Source organism: Mauremys reevesii, linkage group 1 (assembly GCF_016161935.1).
Source record: "Mauremys reevesii isolate NIE-2019 linkage group 1, ASM1616193v1, whole genome shotgun sequence".
NCBI classification, from domain to species: domain Eukaryota; kingdom Metazoa; phylum Chordata; order Testudines; family Geoemydidae; genus Mauremys; species Mauremys reevesii.
The window spans coordinates 214,864,504-214,885,716 of NC_052623.1; the positions used below are offsets into that span (position 1 = coordinate 214,864,504).

The 21,213-nt window shown below is 58.7% G+C and overlaps 1 protein-coding gene and 1 long non-coding RNA gene across 16 annotated transcripts in view; one reads left to right on the forward strand and one right to left on the reverse strand.

The window, feature by feature from the left end:
• Positions 1 to 4,055, reverse strand: part of ZNF384 (zinc finger protein 384) — a 36,129-nt gene extending 32,074 nt beyond the window's left edge. For 2 of the 15 annotated variants that reach the window (XM_039542010.1, XM_039541956.1), the window contains exons 1-2: positions 3,459 to 3,808; positions 2,364 to 2,553 (exon numbers count right to left, since the gene is read on the reverse strand). The gene's annotated coding sequence lies outside the window, so the exon portion shown is untranslated. The other 13 variants (XM_039542015.1, XM_039542041.1, XM_039541999.1 and 10 more) reach the window with 12 other exon arrangements.
• A 336-nt stretch (positions 4,056 to 4,391) lies between these two features.
• On the forward strand, positions 4,392 to 8,548 carry LOC120406872. Its single transcript, XR_005599643.1, has 3 exons — positions 4,392 to 5,595; positions 7,155 to 7,251; positions 8,251 to 8,548. It is a non-coding gene; the product is annotated as an uncharacterized LOC120406872 (long non-coding RNA).
• Positions 8,549 to 21,213: the final 12,665 nt, after the last annotated feature.

A 21,213-nucleotide genomic window follows, 5' to 3' on the forward strand; every position in this document is an offset into this window, starting at 1 on the left:
ACATTCTCCTCCTTCCAAAAGGGGTGAAGGAGTGACTCACTATGCCACCCCCCTTTTAGTACCATCCTTCAGCCATGTTTTGGGCACACGATCATATATCACCATCCCTTAAGTCACTGCTGCCCAACACCAGCTCTCAAGCCAACCCAAGGCTATGTCTACACTGCAGGGACTATACCATCCTAGCTACCTCAGCACAGCTACGCCAGCATAACCCCGTAGTGTAGCTGCAGCTTACATCAACAGAAAGGGGTTTTCCATTGGTGTAGGAACACAACCTCCTCTAACAATGGTAGCTATGTCAACAGAAGCATTCATCCACCACCAGAACTGCATCTTCACTGAGGGTTAGGTCAGCTTAGCTATGTCCGTCAGAGGTATGGATTTTTCACACCCTTGACCAATGTAGCTATACTGACCTAATGTTTAAGTGTTGACCAGGCCAGAGACCAAATGGCAGCCCTCTCCAGACTGGAGGAGCTTCACCTCTATGAGCACAGCAATTGGGAGAGAGATAAAAAAAATCCACCCCCTGGGATAATATGCTCAGCTGGCAAAGCTTTCAACACCAATGAAATGACTATTTCAAAACTAAGGACATTCCTATACAAAAACTGTGTTATGATAGAGTGAAGGCTGAGACTATTCACTCAAATATATGTTGATAATTAAATATACGTTGATCACTTGATAGTTTTTATTGAATGGAATTTAATTAAGTTTGGATAACATTAAGTTTGAAAAGTGAGGTGCTCGTAGTTAGAAAGTGTCTAGGGTAAGGTTACTAGTGCAGCCTCAACTTGCTACAGTTCTACATCAGTTATGAAATACAGTCTTTAATTACATGACCATATATTATTTTTCTCTAGGCCCCATCTCATTAAATAGACAGGTTGCTGAGCAGTGTGCAATGAATAATGTAGAAATAAGACATTTTTTAAAGTGTAATAAAACCAAAATGAAGATGAACACTGTACACACTACAATTCCTATATATCAGCCAAAAATCAAAGAATTTTAAATAAACCCAATTACTTGTAATTTTTTTAAATCAACTACGTCCTTTCTGTGTAGTGAACCCACCCTTGCCTCATTCATTACCTACTGTCCAACAAGTACACCTCTACCTCAATATAACATGACCCGATATAACACGAATTTGGATATAAGGCGATAAAGCAGTGCTCCGGGAGGGCAGGGCTGCGCACTCCGGTGGATCAAAGCAAGTTCGATATAACGCGGTTTCACCTATAACACGGTAAGATTTTTTGGCTCCCGAGGACAGTGTTATATCGAGGTAGAGGTGTATACTTAAAGACCAAATTTTGATCTTAGCTACTCCAATATAAATTCACTGTAAATTAATTGACTTTGATTGAATTACTATGGATTTACACTATTGTCATTCAATCATAACCTGGTCCAGAACATGAGGGAGTTACAGAAGCCATCTCATCTTCATTTCCTTAACACCACTCAGCCCATGACTGAAGCAGGGGCCTGTGTCTAATTACATGACAGAACATAATCATAATGCAAGTATATGAGGGGGCAGAGTTCATGCACTTTTGTGACTTCTGAGTGCTTCCTATGGCATTTCTCTAGTTTATCAAGGCATTTTAAAAAACCCCACAAGATTTAAGTACCTTCACTATTTGCCCAGATAGAATCTTAAAATCAAAATGAAATTGGGTTTGTACAATACAATAATTGAGGTTTTTATGCACTATGCAAACAAAGTTGACGGTGGTGCCAGAGTCCCACCATTTCACCTGTAAAGTTTTAGGTGTAGAAGACAAGGGCTCATAAAATTAAGTAAAATCCTGATTTTGCCCCCCCCCCCCCACTAACACAACATACAGCCTTCTTTCATTTAGAAAATTGGAAGATAGTTAAAAGCAATTCAGTTTTCAAACTCAAATCCAAACCAATGTTGATGGCGACAATTAATAACTTCCTACCCGCAACTAGGCCACTATTAGAGTCGTTATATAGTCACAATTTTATTTATAAAGGTAAAAGTATATTTTCCACTGTACTGATACTCAAAATATGGCTAACCTCCCAAACCCTTCACATTTGGGGAGAGATGAGGCTTGGAAAAATTCAGTTTAAAAGATGAAAGCTTGACAAAGTTATTATGAACTGCGAGGTGTGGGAGAGGGGGAGTAGTCACAACAGAAGATTTCATGCAATTTCAGTGGCATGCCAACCCTTCAAAGTGAGGAAATTTGAAGATAAAATTCCTCCACCAGACTTCTGTCCTCCTACCCACAGCTAGCCACCCATTGTAGTCTAATAACCCTTTCGGAAATATGAATCCCTATTCACCATCCCACCCCCTTAACACAGCTCACACTTACTTTACCAGAACTCTGCATGTAACCTTTCCAATTGCTCTACCACTATCACATACGGGATGGAGCGTCAACCCTGTACCACAGCATGTTCCCACTGCAGCGCCTTCATCATCTCAGCTTCCACAAACAGGCCACAGATGGGACCTTCTTCCCATTCACCAGTCTAGTATCAGACAGATGTCAACGTACCCTCCTGATATAAACCAGAAACAATACCTTCCATGTACAGGCCAAATTTACATGCACTGAACAAACAAGATAGTTCGATTACTGCTCATCATGAGGGACATGGTATCATCACTATGGCTCTCACAGATTCACACACTTCACAGGCCGGGCTTACATTTCATGGAGTTACTGCACTGAATCACTGGTACATACATGAAAAGCGTAGCAATGACTTAGAGTGGAAAAATGGTGTGTACAAGGGGGTACAATTAAGGCTAAATATGCAAGAATAGATAAAGTAGACTTTAAATATAATTGTCCTTACTTTCACACAGCTAATTTATTTATTGTGATGTTCCACTTCCAACTTTATTATAATAAAAAAACCAAACCCTGAGGATGACACATGGGAGTGGTACCTAAAGCATCATTATATCTGTACAAGACCTAATTTCATGGTGGGGAAGTTTTAGGCCCAAGTGATGCTGGAAACAATTCATGATGAAAAACACATATTGAACACAGGGCATTTGATGAGATGCAAAAGCATCTTCACAGAGCTCTGAGGAAGAAGAATTAAGGAATTCTATGTAACAATTTGAAAAGCCATCTTTGGTCCCATGCCATCAATAACCTAACTATTGTGGAGAAAAAAGAACTGGATTCTCCTTCCCCAACCACTACTAATACACTAGAGGTCAACAATCTTCATGCCATTCCCTCAGACATCCAATCCCACCTCCCCCATACCCTGAAGCTAGACAGGAAGTCATGCCCTAGAGGTGAAGCACCCTATAGCCAAGCCTTTGAACAGGTCAGTCCCTGGACCGGAACTAACTCCCAGAAGAAAGGCCCCAGATCCCAGAGCTGGGCACTAGGGCCACCCTACAGAACTGGGGCGGGGCGGGGGCAGCCAGTACTGACTCATACCCGCAGCTCCTCGCGTTTTCCTGGAAGTTTCTTACCCCCGCTCCCTCTCACTCTCCCTCCTCTCGCATTTCTCCTCCTTCCGGGGCTGTTTCTGCGAACAAACTACCCGCGTTACCAGGGCTCGGGGGCCTGCATGGCGGAGCCGGTGGGGGAGGACACCGGGAAACGGGGACCCCCCCGCGCGCACACATCCCACGGGGGCAGCCCCGCCCCCGGGGGAGCCCCCAGCCCGCCCCCCCCCCGCAGGCACAGAGGGCGCCGAGCCCCAGCTGCGCAGCGGCCGAGCCCGAGGGAGGGGCCGAACCGATCCGGACTCTCAATCCCCGCGCGGCGGAGCCCGGAGGCTGACGGCACTCTGCACCGACACCCAATCGCACCTCCCCGCTTCCGCTTCCGGGTCATTCTAACCCGGAAGTACCCTTGCCCCGGGTCTTTCAGAGTCTCGCCCGCCGCCGATTACCGGACACCACCCCCCAGCTGCGACCCCGACCCCGGCTCCAGCGGCGACGGCAACCTCCTCACCGGAAAGGGGAGCGGCAAGTCACTTCCGGTTCAGGAGGCGGGGCGTGTTTTGGTACGTCCGGGGCTCTGGAAAGGACGGAACTGACGTCATAAACAGAGACTTTTGCCGTGCAGGAGGAAATGAATGAATGGACTTTCAAACCGGAAGTGCTAATCGTGGGCGCGGAAGAGGGAGGCGGCGCTCGCGCCGCACGGGACCGGCAGCAGCGCCAACCGTGGGAGGGCGGGAACCGCCTATGACAAATCAGAGCCACCAGCAGCCTCTCAGGACGAGGTGAGATTTTCCGGCCGGAAGTAGCTAACGAGGCCGGCGAAGGGGTGACTCCAGGCCGGAAGTGACGGCTGAAGTAACGATTTTTGACAGCGGATGATGCTCCGCTTTCAGAAGCGGAAATAACTCGAGTTCCCAGTCCGTGATGTCATTTCCGCTAGGGGCGGCTCTATCGGAATGACGTATCTGCTGAATATTCATGAGGCTCATGAATAATTGACTGTCGGCGGATTGACAGCGTTTCCCGCTGCCGAGCGACAGGGCGCGGCCCCATGCGCTGCCCGGCGGGCTCGGTGCCGGGCTGGGGGAGCGGCCCGCGGAGCAGCCTGGGCCGGGCTGTGCGTCCCGCAGGAGGGAAGGGCCCTGAGGGAGCCCGTGAGCCAAGCACTGGTGCCAACGTGCCCCCGGTCACGGCCCTGCAGCTGCTCCCTGCCTGTGCCGGCAGCGCCGCCCCTAGGGCTGCGGGGACTCCTGCAGCGGTTCGGCTGAGCGCCTGGTCATTCTGGCGTGACACCGCCCAATATACACCCTGAGCTGGGCCCAGGCCCTGTGTACGGGCCAGAGGGCTGGACTGAGGGACGGGGACTATCCTCGCTCCCTGCGCCTCTTCCCTGCCTGCACTTGATCCTCTTCTGTTGGTTGTCTGGGTACGCAGGGACCTTGGGGCCCGAGGGCTTCATGTGCTGGACAGGGAAGATGCTGCACGGAGCCAGCGTGGGGGCTATAGCCATATCGCTGGGGGCCGCTATGTCATTGCACTCCATAATGTGTTATAGAAATATGCACATGACTGTAAATATGATGTAACTGGAATATGCTTTATGCAAAAGGTCTCTTGTAAGGTATCATTACAAAGCTTATAATCTACTAAGTGTGTTCCTCCTGTTTGTATGCATGTATCATTCTTGTAACTGAAGCTAGAAATATAAAGTATAACGCTGAGGTTCTATTGTAATTATGCAAAGCTTGGGCCATTGATGATGGTTTAAAATCTTGATGGCTCCCATTAACTAGGACAATTGGTTGTAAATGGCTCTGTTTACTTGCAAACCTTCCTGTGTTCCTGTAAGCCAGCCCAGGAAGAACGGTGGAATCCATCTTAAACTTGGTGCTCTTCCATTTAGAAGGAGGGGTGGGGATCCAGACAGACAAAATATGCCCACCTTATGCCAGAGCTATAAAAGGGGGTGGAAGAGAACAAAGGAGGATCCCAGTCATGGAAGAAAAAAACCCTGCTTTTCACCTAAGATGCCTGCTGGAACTAACAAGGACTGTACAAGGGGAAAGGATTGGGCCAGACTAGGAAGGAGTCTGTGAAAGAAGCTCATTGGAACATCTCTGAGGGTGAGATTTTTCTGTAAATAGTCTCTTAATGTATTAGGCTTAGACTGGCATTTTTATTTTTATTTTTATTTTTTGCTTGGTAACTAACTTTGTTCTGTCTGTTATTACTTGAAACCACTTAAATCCTACTTCTTATAGTTAATAAATAGAAGTGATTTTATTAACCCAGAGTAAGTGATTAATACCTGCGGGAGCAAACAGAGCGATATGCACAGCTATCAGTATTATAGAGGGTGGACAATTTGAGTTTATCCTGTATAAACTGTATACAGAGTAAAACAGATTTATTTGGGGTTTGGATCCCATTGGGAACTGGGTGCTGGAGATAGGTGACCTGTTGAGCAGTTCTGATTAAAGTCTGCAGCTTTGGGGGCATGGACCAGACCTGGGTCTGTGATGCAGTAGGCTAGTGTGTCTGCCTCAACAAAGCAGGGTTCTGGAGTCCCAAGCTGGCACAGAAAACGGGCTCAGAGGTAATTTCAGCACATCAGGTGACAATCCCATGGGGGTCTCTGTGACTAAACCTGTCACAACCACTGTATTACATTCATGAAAGTTCTCTGTATGATTGTGTTCTACTCCACAGGTTACCCCAGCTCCTCCACGAGCTAAAAACAGTGGGGGTGATTACCCTGGGGGATTGTAAACCACCCTGGAGAAAAAGGAGTGGTTTGCATTATTGGTTCAGGCTGGGTTTTCCACAGATTAAGCAAGGGCTTTTGGTATAAAACATGGTGGCCAAACAGCGGCTCACAGAGCCACCCCCACCACATTCTCTGCCTACCAGGCTGGTGTGAGGAGCTTGGGGCTCCTGCTCTGAGGCAGAGTGGTGTGGCTCGGGGCTTAGAGATGACTGGTGCCTACTGAAAGTGTGGGTGGGAGGCACAATTTAAAGGTTCGGGCCCCCTCCCCCAACAGCTTGAGTCATGCCCCCCCACAGGTGCACACACCCTTCCTGCAGCTCCACGTGGATAGGCAGCAGCAAAAGCAGTGGTTCTCCCAGCTGATGCTGCCTCTACCCATGGCTGCAGCTCCCAACTTGTTGGCTCCAGCAGCTGCGGTGCAGGAAGGGGGTCCAGTGGCACCATGTGACTGAATGGGGCCAGCAAATGTGGTAAATACTGGGGGGGCACATGACCCATGTGGCCCCCTCACACATGGCCTTTGGCTTCTGCTCAGCAGAGTGGGTGTGGTCTCAGGGCTTCAGCCCTGTGTGGTGACCTGCCAGGGTTCGGAGCTTCAGCAGGAGTGGGGCTGAAGCCCTGAGCCCAAGCGGGCACCTCCTGAAGCACCAAGACCCCCGCCCCGCTGGACAGAAGCCCCGAGATGCACACACCCTGCACAGCAAAAGCCCCTAACCCCACCAGCCCATTGTGGGGCTGAAACCCTGGGCCCAGCAGGTGCCTCCCAGCAGGGCTGAAGTCCCAAGACCCTGGCCGGCACGCCCTGGCTCTTGAACTTCTGAAGATTGTCATATGCAGCTCAGAGGGTCTGTAAGTTGGCCAGTCCTGGTATAAAGAGATGAGCTTGAACTGATACAGGGCTTTATTTTGATTCAGCAAACAAGCAGGACTTCAAGGGCTCCAACCCTTGTGGAATGGTTGGAAGAACTTTGGATTGCTAGAGCCCTATCAGACTGCTGGTTAGTAACCTCTGGTAAGCTCTTAGCATGCATAGAGGAACTTTTATTGATTGTTATGTTTTCTCTGTAGTGCTTTTACATTTATTCTTAAAGGTATCTTCCTTTGTGAGGGCTGGTTGGTAACTGGTAAACATTGTTGTGGCCCCTGAAGAAGGGGTAATCACAGGTGCTATTCTCCAGTCAGACTTGCTGGGGAAATCAGTGAGGTGCAGAGGGACTGCAAATGTAAACCCATTGGTCTGCTGGGAGAGAGAGACATGGGTCTCCTCCCAAGAGGTGTGATGGCTGGGAGTGTCAAACCTTGAGTGGGTGCCCTCATGAAAGACCAGTAGTGGGGTCAAAGGTACTGTTAACTCTGAAATTGTGACATGGGTCCTGAGCTGCAAAAGAGGTGGCAGATGAGGAGGCTGCCAGAGAGGCATAAGGGAGAATCTTAGTGGGGGCCAGATAAGGAGCTGCAATAATCCAAATCATAGGGAACAGAGCACAACCAGGTATCTCAGCAGAAATGGAGTCTAGAGAATAGTGGGCAAGAGATCCTAAAATTTGCATGCCATCTGTAGCAAAACTGGCTTCCCTCCCCTGTCTGTGCTGTTAGCATGGAATCTGGAGGACAGGGGAATGAGCACATGTTCTTAGACAGCTTGACTGCATGCGCAGCAACCTTATTGCGGGACAGTATTGAGAAGGAGCTCTTGATGTAGGGAGAAAAAAAAATACCAGTGGGTACAAAGGACAGATGACACTTGAACAGCAACTCCCTTTCTCGCTCTCTGACAGCCCAAGTAACTGGGATCTCACTATACTCCCTAGGGAGCCTCCTACAGGGAAACACTGAGATTACTTCTGCAGTCTTCAGTAGGATACATCATGAGTGGGGAATTGTTGATGTATTTAAATAAAGGGAATTGACAGCCTAATCAGTTTGGTAATTAATGTCCTTGTTAATTTGGGTTGTTTGAATTGCCTCATGAATATTCATGAATCCTGTAATTTATTTCTATATTTGACAGTTCAACCCTGAAGGTGACATTGCTCCCTCTGTGCCAGGACCCAGCAAGTGAGTTAGGATCTTAGGGGCCCAAATCTTATCTTTGTGCAGAGGGGCTGGAGCAAGGTACTCCTGCCTACCCTCCTTACTATGCTTCAGGCCAGACGCACATCCCCAGCCCCTGCTATACCAGACTGGGGACTCTCCACTCCCCTGCCAAGGAAGGGATGAGATTGAAAGTCAATTGCAGGGGGAGGGCTGTCACAAGCTGAGCAGCTGGGTTGCCCTATGAAAATGCTTCGTTCCAGACAAATTCATTTTCTTAAATACTGACTAAAGGATTGAGGAGGAAAAGAGATAATTCTGTTTTATTCTATACCAGTTTTTATACCATGCTCGTCACTCCTGAGCACCTTCCAATAGTGCATTAAGGGACATGACTAACATCTGTCACGTTTGATTCATTCTCTCTTATCCTCTCCCCAGGAGGAGACAGCCAGTCTCCCCGGTCGTAGTCCAGGAGGTCTCCGACCCTGGTGGCTTCCGCCAGGAACAACCTCTGGCGCACCGCGGGGGACTCCGCCACCTGCACACGGAGCTGGGGGTTGTGTAGCAGGGGCTCCGCGAGGAGATCTGCCCCCTGTGGTTGCCCCATGTATCTATTGGGTTTCCGGGAAACGGGGCGGGCGAAACCCACCCCATGCTAACGGAACCGCCCCCCCCAGCGTAAGGGGAGGTACCACAGGGCCTCAGAAACCCACTAATTGCGGGGGACAACTAATAAAAGAACAGGGACAGGAGTGGTGTGAAGGAGGGGATGGGCCTGATGGGCAGGGAGCAGGACACCGGACACAGCCTCCTGCGCTCGAGGAAAAGGGGCAGGGGCGGGCGGGCGCGAAGAGAGAACCCCGCCCGGGCGGCGGAGAGGACGAGGAGCGCCAACAAGTGCCCCACAAGGGCCGTGGCCCTCCTCCTCTCTCCTCTGGATGCGCGTGGATGGCCTTTTAGGGAGGGAGAGGAGGAGGTTGACCAGGAGGTCCACTTTGTGGGGGGGGGGGAGGATAAGGATATGGAGGGAGAGGTGAGGGAAAAAGTGCAAAAAAGCGTAACAGAATGTCGGTGAGGAGCCGGTATAGGGGCTGCAACCTGGCGCCTCTAGGTATACATCGCCGGGCCCTCTCACGCCCGGGCAAGGGGGGTGTGTCGGGGGGGGGGGTGAAGCGCGCCAAGCACGCCGTGCTCCACGGCCCGGAAGGAGCCGCCAGCTGATATCCCGGGCCTCGGGACCAGGGTGGAGTACAGGCTGGCCCACCGGGGATCCTCACCCGCCACAGGTGGCAAGAGGTCCCGCCACTTGGTGTCGGGGCGGGACACGAGGGTGAGGAAGTGAACGGTATGGAGCACGAGCGCGTAGAGTTGTTTCCTTGGCGCGGTTTGAAAACGGACCGGCTGCAGATCGTGCAGCCGGCTTGTGGAGAAGGGGCGGGGGGGCCGGTCGGGTCTATGGGGCAGGGGCCCGATGAAAAGGTCCGGAGGGCCCGGGGAGGGGGGTGGGCGGGGCGTGCCCTCACGCAGGACCCGGTCGAGGTAGGCCCGAGCAGCGGGCGGCAAAGCGGCCCTCACCTCCTGAAGTACGCGCCGGGGAGTACACGGTCTGGAGAGCCCCATCCGCCGAGCGAGCGTCAGGGGATCCAGCCAGTCTCCCCAGTCGTAGTCCAGGAGGTCTCCGACCCTGGTAGCTTCCGCCAGGACCAACCTCTGGCGCACCGCGGGGGACTCCGCCACCTGCACACGGAGCTGGGGGTTGTGTAGGAGGGGCTCCCCGAGGAGATCTGCCCCCTGTGGTTGCCCCATGTACTATTGGGTTATCCGGGAGAGGGGCGGGAAGCCCGCCCATGCTAACGGAACCCCCTCAGCCTAAGAGGAGGATCCACAGGGCCACGGAAACCCACTAAGTGCGGGGGACAACTAATAAAAGAACAGGGACAGGAGTGAGGTCAAAGGGTCATAAGGAGGGAGCCTGATGGGGACACCGAGCAGAGAACCCCAGACAGCGCCCACTGCTCCTCGAAGGCGTCAAGGGAGCCAGTGGACGCCGCCCAGAGGAACTCCGCCCGGAGACGTGAGCGGACGAGGGATCGGAAACAAGCCCCACAGTCGCAGGAGTCTCCGTCGGCCAACCTCCCCTCCCTGGTCGCGTGGATGGCCTTTTTAGCCAGGGCGAGGAGGAGGTTGACCAGGAGGTCCCGCGACTTTGTGGGGCCACGGATAGGGAGTGCATGGATAAGGAGGTGAGGGAAAAGTGCAGCCAGAAGCGTAACAGAATGTCGGTGAGGAGCCGGTATAGGGGCTGCAACCTGGCGCACTCTAGGTAAACATGCGCCAGGGTCTCCTCACGCCGCAGAAGGGGCAGGTGTCCGGGACAGGGTGAACGCGCCAAGTACACGCCCGTGCTCACGGCCCCGTGAAGGAGCCGCCAGCTGATATCCCGGCGGGCCTCGGGACCAGGGTGGAGTACAGGCTGGCCCACCGGGATCCTCACCCGCCACAGGTGGCAAGAGGTCCCGCCACTTGGTGTCGGGGCGGGACACGAGGTGAGAAGTGAACGGTATGGAGCACAGCGCGTAGAGTTGTTTCCTTGGCGCGGTTTGAAGCGGACCGGCTGCAGATCGTGCAGCCGGCTTGCGGAGAAGGGGCGGGGCCGGTCGGGTCTATGGGGCAGGGGCCCGATGAAAAGGTCCGGAGGGCTCGGGAGGGTGGGCGGGCGTGTCCTCACGCAGGACCCGGTCGAGGTAGGCCCGAGCAGCGGCGGCAAGCGGCCTCACCTCCTGAAATGCGCGCCGGGAGTACACGGTCTGGAGAGCCCCATCCGCCGGCGGCGTCAGGATCCAGCCAGTCTCCCAGTCGTAGTCCAGGAGGTCTCCGACCCTGGTAGCTTCTGCCAGGACCAACCTCTGGCGCACCGCGGGACTCCGCCACCTGCACACGGAGCTGGGGTTGTGTAGGAGGGCTCCCGAGGAGATCTGCCCCTGTGGTTGCCCCATGTACTATTGGGTTATCCGGGAGAGGGGCGGCGGAAGCCCGCCCATGCTAACGGAACCCCCTCAGCCTAAGGGAGGATCCACAGGGCCACGGAAACCCACTAAGTGCGGGGACAACTAATAAAAGAACAGGGACAGGAGTGAGGTCAAAGGGCCATAAGGAGGAGCCTGATGGGGACACCGAGCAGAGAACCCCAGACAGCGCCCACTGCTCCTCGAGGCGTCAAGGGAGCCAGCGGGCCGCCCAGAGGAACTCCGCCCGGAGACGTGAGCGGACGAGGATCGGAAACAAGCCCCACAGTCGCAGGAGTCTCCGTCGGCCAACCTCCTCTCCTGGTCGCGTGGATGGCCTTTTAGCCAGGGCGAGGAGGAGGTTGACCAGGAGGTCCCGCGACTTTGTGGGGCCACGGATAGGGAGTGCATGGATAAGGAGGTGAGGGGAAAAGTGCAGCCAGAAACGTAACAGAATGTCGGTGAGGAGCCGGTATAGGGGCTGCAACCTGGCGCACAATAGGTAAACATGCGCCAGGGTCTCCTCACGCCGCAGAAGGGCAGGTGTCGGGACAGGGGTGAACGCGCCAAGTACACGCCCGTGCTCACGGCCCGTGAAGGAGCCGCCAGCTGATATCCCGGCGGGCCTCGGGACCAGGGTGGAGTACAGGCTGGCCCACGGGCTCCTCACCCTCCACAGGTGGCAAGAGGTCCCGCCACTTGGTGTCGGGGCGGGACACGAGGTGAGGAAGTGAACGGTATGGAGCACGGCGCGTAGATTTGTTTCCTTGGCGCGTTTTGGAACCGGACCGGCTGCTGAGCGGGCCGCGGGCGGGCGGCGAAGGGGCGGGGGGGCCGGTGGGGTCCACGGGGCAGGGGCCCGATGAAGAGGTCCGGAGGGCTCGGGGTGGGGTGGGCGGGCGTGCCCTCACGCAGGACCCGGTCGAGGTAAGCCCGAGCAGCGGCGGCAAGCGGCCTTCACCTCCTGTAGTGCGCCGGGAGTACAAGGTCTGGAGAGCCCCATCCGCCGGCGGCGTCAGGATCCAGCCAGTCTCCCGGTCGTAGTCCAGGAGGTCTCCGACCCTGGTGGCTTCTGCCAGGACCAACCTCTGGCGCACCGCGGGACTCCGCCACCTGCACACGGAGCTGAGGGTTGTGTAGGAGGGCTCCCGAGGAGATCTGCCCCTGTGGTTGCCCCATGTACTATTGGGTTATCCGGGAGAGGGGCGGCGGAAGCCCGCCCCATGCTAACGGATCCCCAGCCTAAGGGAGGATCCACAGGGCCACGGAAACCCACTAAGTGCGGGGACAACTAATAAAAGAACAGGGACAGGAGTGAGGTCAAAGGGTCATAAGGAGGAGCCTGATGGGGACACCGAGCAGAGAACCCCGGACAGCGCCCACTGCTCCTCGAAGGCGTCAAGGAGCCAGCGGCGCCGCCCAGAGGAACTCCGCCCGGAGACGTGAGCGGACGAGGATCGGAAACAAGCCCCACAGTCGCAGGAGTCTCCGTCGGCCAACCTCCTCTCCTGGTCGCGTGGATGGCCTTTTTAGCCAGGGCGAGGAGGAGGTTGACCAGGAGGTCCCGCGACTTTGTGGGGCCACGGATAGGAGTGCATGGATAAGGAGGTGAGGGAAAAGTGCAGCCAGAAACGTAACAGAATGTCGGTGAGGAGCCGGTATAGGGGCTGCAACCTGGCGCACTCTAGGTAAACATGCGCCAGGGTCTCCTCACGCCGCAGAAGGGGCAGGTGTCGGGACAGGGGTGAACCGCGCCAAGTACACGCCCGTGCTCACGGCCCGTGAAGGAGCCGCCAGCTGATATCCCGGCGGGCCTCGGGACCAGGGTGGAGTACAGGCTGGCCACCGGGCTCCTCACCCTCCACAGGTGGCAGAGGTCCCGCCACTTGGTGTCGGGCGGGACACGAGGTGAGAAGTGAACGGTATGGAGCACGGCGCGTAGAGCTGTTTCCTTGGCGCGGTTTGAAGCGGACCGGCTGCAGATCGTGCAGCCGGCTGGCGGAGAAGGGGCGGGGCGGTCGGGTCCACGGGGCAGGGGCCCGATGAAGAGGTCCGGAGGGCTCGGGGTGGGGTGGGCGGGCGTGCCCTCACGCAGGACCCGGTCGAGGTAAGCCCGAGCAGCGGCGGCAAGCGGCCTTCACCTCCTGTAGTACGCGCCGGGAGTACAAGGTCTGGAGAGCCCCATCCGCCGAGCGGCGTCAGGGGATCCAGCCAGTCTCCCGGTCGTAGTCAGGAGGTCTCCGACCCTGGTGGCTTCTGCCAGGACCAACCTCTGGCGCACGCTGGGACTCCGCCACCTGCACACGGAGCTGAGGTTGTGTAGGAGGGCTCCCGAGGAGATCTGCCCCTGTGGTTGCCCCATGTACTATTGGGTTATCCGGGAGAGGGGCGGGCGGAAGCCCGCCCATGCTAACGATCCCCAGCCTAAGGGAGGATCCACAGGGCCACGGAAACCCACTAAGTGCGGGGACAACTAATAAAGAACAGGGGCAGGAGTGAGGTCAAAGGGTCAGAAGGAGGAGCCTGATGGGGACACCGAGCAGAGAACCCGGACAGCGCCCACTGCTCCTCGAAGGCCTCAAGGGAGCCAGCAGACGCCGCCCAGAGGAACTCCGCTCGGAGACGTGAGCGGACAAGGGACCGGAAACAAGCCCCACAGTCGCAGGAGTCTCCGTCGGCCAACCTCCTCTCCTGGTCGCGTGGATGGCCTTTTTAGCCAGGCGAGGAGGAGGTTGATTAGGAGGTCCCGCGACTTTGTGGGGCCACGGATAGGAGTGCATGGATAAGGAGGTGGGGAAAAGTGCAGCCAGAAGCGTAAGAGGATATCGGTGAGGAGCCGGTATAGGGGCTGCAACCTGGCGCACTCTAGGTAAACATGCGCCAGGGTCTCCTTCACGCCGCAGAAGGGGCAGGTGTCGGGACAGGGGTGAACGCGCCAAGTACACGCCCGTGCTCACGGCCCGTGAAGGAGCCGCCAGCTGATATCCCGGCGGGCCTCGGGACCAGGGTGGAGTACAGGCTGGCCCACGGGCTCCTCACCCTCCACAGGTGGCAAGAGGTCCCGCCACTTGGTGTCGGGGCGGGACACGAGGTGAGGAAGTGAACGGTATGGAGCACGAGCGTAGAGTTGTTTCCTTGGCGCGGTTCGAAAGCGGACCGGCTGCAGATCGTGCAGCCGGCTGGCGGAGAAGGCGGGGCGGTCGGGTCCACGGGGCAGGGGCCCGATGAAGAGGTCCGGAGGGCTCGGGGTGGGGTGGGCGGGCGTGCCCTCACGCAGGACCCGGTCGAGGTAAGCCCGAGCAGCGGCGCAAGCGGCCTTCACCTCCTGTAGTACGCGCCGGGGAGTACAAGGTCTGGAGAGCCCCATCCGCCGAGCGAGCGTCAGGGGATCCAGCCAGTCTCCCCGGTCGTAGTCCAGGAGGTCTCCGACCCTGGTGGCTTCTGCCAGGACCAACCTCTGGCGCACCGCGGGGGACTCCGCCACCTGCACACGGAGCTGAGGGTTGTGTAGGAGGGCTCCCGAGGAGATCTGCCCCTGTGGTTGCCCCATGTACTATTGGGTTATCCGGGGAGAGGCGGGCGGAAGCCCGCCCCATGCTAACGGATCCCCAGCCTAGGGGAGGATCCACAGGGCCACGGAAACCCACTAAGTGCGGGGGACAACTAATAAAGAACAGGGGCAGGAGTGAGGTCAAAGGGTCAGAAGGAGGAGCCTGATGGGGACACCGAGCAGAGAACCCCGGACAGCGCCCACTGCTCCTCGAAGGCGTCAAGGGAGCCAGCGGACGCCGCCCAGAGGAACTCCGCCCGGAGACGTGAGCGGACAAGGGACCGGAAACAAGCCCCACAGTCGCAGGAGTCTCCGTCGGCCAACCTCCTCTCCCTGGTCGCGTGGATGGCCTTTTAGCCAGGGCGAGGAGGAGGTTGACCAGGAGGTCCCGCGACTTTGTGGGGCCACGGATAGGGAGTGCATGGATAAGGAGGTGAGGGGAAAAGTGCAGCCAGAAACGTAACAGAATGTCGGTGAGGAGCCGGTATAGGGGCTGCAACCTGGCGCACTCTAGGTAAACATGCGCCAGGGTCTCCCTCACGCCGCAGAAGGGCAGGTGTCGGGACAGGGGTGAACCGCGCCAAGTACGCGCCGTGCTGACGGCCCGTGAAGGAGCCGCCAGCTGATATCCCGGCGGGCCTCGGGACCAGGGTGGAGTACAGGCTGGCCCACGGGGCTCCTCACCCTCCACAGGTGGCAAGAGGTCCCGCCACTTGGTGTCGGGGCGGGACACGAGGTGAGGAAGTGAACGGTATGGAGCCCGCGCGCGTTGAGTTGTGCCCTTGGCGGGGTTTGGAACCGCACCGGCTGCTGATCGTGCAGCGGGCGGGCGGCCACGGGGCGGGGGGGCCGTTTGGGTCCACGGGGCAGGGGCCCGATGAAGAGGTCCGGAGGGCTCGGGGTGGGGTGGGCGGGCGTGCCCTCACGCAGGACCCGGTCGAGGTAAGCCCGAGCAGCGGGCGGCAAGCGGCCTTCACCTCCTGTAGTACGCGCCGGGAGTACAAGGTCTGGAGAGCCCCATCCGCGGCGGCGTCAGGGGATCAGCCAGTCTCCCGGTCGTAGTCAGGAGGTCTCCGACCCTGGTGGCTTCTGCCAGGACCAACCTCTGGCGCACCGCGGGGGACTCCGCCACCTGCACACGGAGCTGAGGGTTGTGTAGGAGGGGCTCCCCGAGGAGATCTGCCCCCTGTGGTTGCCCCATGTACTATTGGGTTATCCGGGAGAGGGGCGGCGGAAGCCCGCCCCATGCTAACGGATCCCCCCCCAGCCTAAGGGGAGGATCCACAGGGCCACGGAAACCCACTAAGTGCGGGGGACAACTAATAAAAGAACAGGGACAGGAGTGAGGTCAAAGGGTCATAAGGAGGGAGCCTGATGGGGACACCGAGCAGAGAACCCCGGACAGCGCCCACTGCTCCTCGAAGGCGTCAAGGGAGCCAGCGGACGCCGCCCAGAGGAACTCCGCCCGGAGACGTGAGCGGACGAGGGATCGGAAACAAGCCCCACAGTCGCAGGAGTCTCCGTCGGCCAACCTCCTCTCCCTGGTCGCGTGGATGGCCTTTTTAGCCAGGGCGAGGAGGAGGTTGACCAGGAGGTCCCGCGACTTTGTGGGGCCACGGATAGGAGTGCATGGATAAGGAGGTGGGGAAAAGTGCAGCCAGAAACGTAACAGAATGTCGGTGAGGAGCCGGTATAGGGGCTGCAACCTGGCGCACTCTAGGTAAACATGCGCCAGGGTCTCCCTCACGCCGCAGAAGGGGCAGGTGTCCGGGACAGGGGTGAACCGCGCCAAGTACACGCCCGTGCTGACGGCCCGTGAAGGAGCCGCCAGCTGATATCCCGGCGGGCCTCGGGACCAGGGTGGAGTACAGGCTGGCCCACGGGGCTCCTCACCCTCCACAGGTGGCAAGAGGTCCCGCCACTTGGTGTCGGGGCGGGACACGAGGTGAGAAGTGAACGGTATGGAGCACGGCGCGTAGAGTTGTTCCCTTGGCGCGGTTTGAAGCGGACCGGCTGCAGATCGTGCAGCCGGCTGGCGGAGAAGGCGGGGGGCGTTGGGTCCACGGGGCAGGGGCCCGATGAAGAGGTCCGGAGGGCTCGGGGTGGGGTGGGCGGGCGTGCCCTCACGCAGGACCCGGTCGAGGTAAGCCCGAGCAGCGGCGGCAAGCGGCCTTCACCTCCTGTAGTGCGCCGGGAGTACAAGGTCTGGAGAGCCCCATCCGCCGGCGGCGTCAGGGGATCCAGCCAGTCTCCCCGGTCGTAGTCCAGGAGGTCTCCGACCCTGGTGGCTTCTGCCAGGACCAACCTCTGGCGCACCGCGGGGGACTCCGCCACCTGCACACGGAGCTGAGGGTTGTGTAGGAGGGGCTCCCCGAGGAGATCTGCCCCCTGTGGTTGCCCCATGTACTATTGGGTTATCTGGGAGAGGGGGCGGGCGGAAGCCCGCCCCATGCTAACGGATCCGCCCCCCAGCCTAAGGGGAGGATCCACAGGGCCACGGAAACCCACTAAGTGCGGGGGACAACTAATAAAAGAACAGGGACAGGAGTGAGGTCAAAGGGTCAGAAGGAGGGAGCCTGATGGGGATACCGAGCAGAGAACCCCGGACAGCGCCCACTGCTCCTCGAAGGCGTCAAGGGAGCCAGCGGACGCCGCCCAGAGGAACTCCGCCCGGAGACGTGAGCGGACAAGGGACCGGAAACAAGCCCCACAGTCGCAGGAGTCTCCGTCGGCCAACCTCCTCTCCCTGGTCGCGTGGATGGCCTTTTTAGCCAGGGCGAGGAGGAGGTTGACCAGGAGGTCCCGCGACTTTGTGGGGCCACGGATAGGGAGTGCATGGATAAGGAGGTGGGGGGAAAAGTGCAACCAGAAACGCAAGAGGATATTAGTGAGGAGCCGGTATAGGGGCTGCAACCTGGCGCACTCTAGGTAAACATGCGCCAGGGTCTCCCTCACGCCGCAGAAGGGGCAGGTGTCCGGGACAGGGGTGAACCGCGCCAAGTACACGCCCGTGCTCACGGCCCCGTGAAGGAGCCGCCAGCTGATATCCCCGGCGGGCCTCGGAACCAGGGTGGAGTACAGGCTGGCCCACCGGGGCTCCTCACCCTCCACAGGTGGCAAGAGGTCCCGCCACTTGGTGTCGGGGCGGGACACGAGGGTGAGGAAGTGAACGGTATGGAGCACGAGCGCGTAGAGCTGTTTCCTTGGCGCGGTTTGGAAACGGACCGGCTGCAGATCGTGCAGCCGGCTGGCGGAGAAGGCGGGGCGGTCGGGTCCACGGGCAGGGGCCCGATGAAGAGGTCCGGAGGGCTCGGGGTGGGGTGGGCGGGCGTGCCCTCACGCAGGACCCGGTCGAGGTAAACCCGAGCAGCGGGCGGCAAAGCGGCCTTCACCTCCTGTAGTACGCGCCGGGAGTACAAGGTCTGGAGAGCCCCATCCGCCGGCGGCGTCAGGGGATCCAGCCAGTCTCCCGGTCGTAGTCCAGGAGGTCTCCGACCCTGGTGGCTTCTGCCAGGACCAACCTCTGGCACACCGCGGGACTCCGCCACCTGCACACGGAGCTGAGGTTGTGTAGGAGGGCTCCCGAGAGATCTGCCCCTGTGGTTGCCCCATGTACTATTGGGTTATCCGGGAGAGGGGCGGGCGGAAGCCCGCCCCATGCTGGATCCCCAGCCTAAGGGAGGATCCACAGGGCCACGGAAACCCACTAAGTGCGGGGACAACTAATAAAGAACAGGGGCAGGAGTGAGGTCAAAGGGTCATAAGGAGGGAGCCTGATGGGGACACCGAGCAGAGAACCCGGACAGCGCCCACTGCTCCTCGAAGGCGTCAAGGGAGCCAGCGGACGCCGCCCAGAGGAACTCCGCCGGAGACGTGAGCGGACAAGGGACCGGAAACAAGCCCCACAGTCGCAGGAGTCTCCGTCGGCCAACCTCCTCTCCTGGTCGCGTGGATGGCCTTTAGCCAGGGCGAGGAGGAGGTTGATCAGGAGGTCCCGCGACTTTGTGGGGCCACGGATAGGGAGTGCATGGATAAGGAGGTGGGGGGAAAAGTGCAACCAGAAACGCAAGAGGATATTAGTGAGGAGCCGATATAGGGGCTGCAACCTGGCGCACTCTAGGTAAACATGCGCCAGGGTCTCCCTCACGCCGCAGAAGGGGCAGGTGTCCGGGACAGGGGTGAACCGCGCCAAGTACACGCCCGTGCTCACGGCCCGTGAAGGAGCCGCCAGCTGATATCCCGGCGGGCCTCGGGACCAGGGTGGAGTACAGGCTGGCCCACGGGCTCCTCACCCTCCACAGGTGGCAGAGGTCCCGCCACTTGGTGTCGGGGCGGGACACGAGGTGAGGAAGTGAACGGTATGGAGCACGGCGCGTAGAGTTGTTTCCGTGGCGCGGTTCGGGAACGGACCGGCTTCAGATAGTGCAGCCGGCTGGCGGAGAAGGGGCGGGGGGGCCGGTCGGGTCCACGGGACAGGGGCCCGATGACGAGGTCCGGAGGGCTCGGGGGGGGGGGTGGGCGGGCGTGCCCTCACGCAGGACCCGGTCGAGGTAAGCCCGAGCAGCGGCGGCAAGCGGCCTTCACCTCCTGTAGTACGCGCCGGGAGTACAAGGTCTGAGAGCCCCATCCGCCGCGGCGTCAGGATCCAGCCAGTCTCCCCGGTCGTAGTCCAGGAGGTCTCCGACCCTGGTGGCTTCTGCCAGGACCAACCTCTGGCGCACCGCGGGGGACTCCGCCACCTGCACACGGAGCTGAGGGTTGTGTAGGAGGGGCTCCCCGAGGAGATCTGCCCCCTGTGGTTGCCCCATGTACTATTGGGTTATCCGGGAGAGGGGGCGGGCGGAAGCCCGCCCCATGCTAACGGATCCCAGCCTAAGGGAGGATCCACAGGGCCACGGAAACCCACTAAGTGCGGGGACAACTAATAAAGAACAGGGGCAGGAGTGAGGTCAAAGGGTCAGAAGGAGGGAGCCTGATGGGGACACCGAGCAGAGAACCCCGGACAGCGCCCACTGCTCCTCGAAGGCGTCAAGGGAGCCAGCGGACGCCGCCCAGAGGAACTCCGCCCGGAGACGTGAGCGGACAAGGGACCGGAAACAAGCCCCACAGTCGCAGGAGTCTCCGTCGGCCAACCTCCTCTCCCTGGTCGCGTGGATGGCCTTTTTAGCCAGGGCGAGGAGGAGGTTGACCAGGAGGTCCCGCGACTTTGTGGGGCCACGGATAGGGAGTGCATGGATAAGGAGGTGGGGGGAAAAGTGCAACCAGAAACGCAAGAGGATATTAGTGAGGAGCCGGTATAGGGGCTGCAACCTGGCGCACTCTAGGTAAACATGCGCCAGGGTCTCCCTCACGCCGCAGAAGGGGCAGGTGTCCGGGACAGGGGTGAACCGCGCCAAGTACACGCCCGTGCTCACGGCCCCGTGAAGGAGCCGCCAGCTGATATCCCCGGCGGGCCTCGGGACCAGGGTGGAGTACAGGCTGGCCCACCGGGCTCCTCACCCTCCACAGGTGGCAAGAGGTCCCGCCACTTGGTGTCGGGGCGGGACACGTGGGTGTGGAAGTTAAGGGTATGGAGCACGAGCGCGTAGTGTTGTTCCCTTGGCGCGGTTTGGAAACGGACCGGCTGCAGATCGTGCAGCCGGCTGGCGGAGAAGGGGCGGGGGGGCCGGTCGGGTCCACGGGGCAGGGGCCCGATGAAGAGGTCCGGAGGGCTCGGGGTGGGGGGTGGGCGGGGCGTGCCCGCACGCAGGACCCGGTCGAGGTAAGCCCGAGCAGCGGCGGCAGCGGCCTTCACCTCCTGTAGTGCGCGCCGGGAGTACAAGGTCTGGAGAGCCCCATCCGCCGGCGGCGTCAGGGGATCCAGCCAGTCTCCCCGGTCGTAGTCCAGGAGGTCTCCGACCCTGGTGGCTTCTGCCAGGACCAACCTCTGGCGCACCGCGGGGGACTCCGCCACCTGCACACGGAGCTGAGGGTTGTGTAGGAGGGGCTCCCCGAGGAGATCTGCCCCCTGTGGTTGCCCCATGTACTATTGGGTTATCCGGGAGAGGGGCGGGGAAGCCCGCCCATGCTAACGGATCCCCAGCCTAAGGGAGGATCCACAGGGCCACGGAAACCCACTAAGTGCGGGGACAACTAATAAAAGAACAGGGGCAGGAGTGAGGTCAAAGGGTCAGAAGGAGGGAGCCTGATGGGGACACCGAGCAGAGAACCCGGACAGCGCCCACTGCTCCTCGAGGCGTCAAAGGGAGCCAGCGGACGCCCAGAGGAACTCCGCCCGGAGACGTGAGCGGACAAGGGATCGGAAACAAGCCCCACAGTCGCAGGAGTCTCCGTCGGCCAACCTCCTCTCCTGGTCGCGTGGATGGCCTTTTAGCCAGGGCGA